A 380-nucleotide genomic window follows, 5' to 3' on the forward strand; every position below is an offset into this window, starting at 1 on the left:
ATCTTAAATCCTGAGAACTTGTTCACCATGTTTTATGTCAGATCTAGGGCTATTATCGATAAACGAATAAAAAATAGAGAAAACATAGGCTATGGATAGAGGAGTAATATTTAAGCCAGATACAATGGTTTGAAGTTAAAAAATATCTTAATTATTCATTTAATTACAAACAAGTTTGATGTAAACATAGAACATTTTTAAACATTTACTAGAAGACGAAGTAGCTGAACTTTTGCATGGCCTCTCTCTCTCCACACTCCACCTCAGTTGGTGGCAGTGATGCACCTACAGAACAAGAAGTCTATTTCTGCAAGTATAATTTCTCGCGTTCTCATTGGGTACATGTCACGCAGCTTCATTCTGATTGGCTGCAGCACACA

Source organism: Carassius auratus, chromosome 12, assembly GCF_003368295.1.
Source record: "Carassius auratus strain Wakin chromosome 12, ASM336829v1, whole genome shotgun sequence".
NCBI lineage: Eukaryota > Metazoa > Chordata > Actinopteri > Cypriniformes > Cyprinidae > Carassius > Carassius auratus.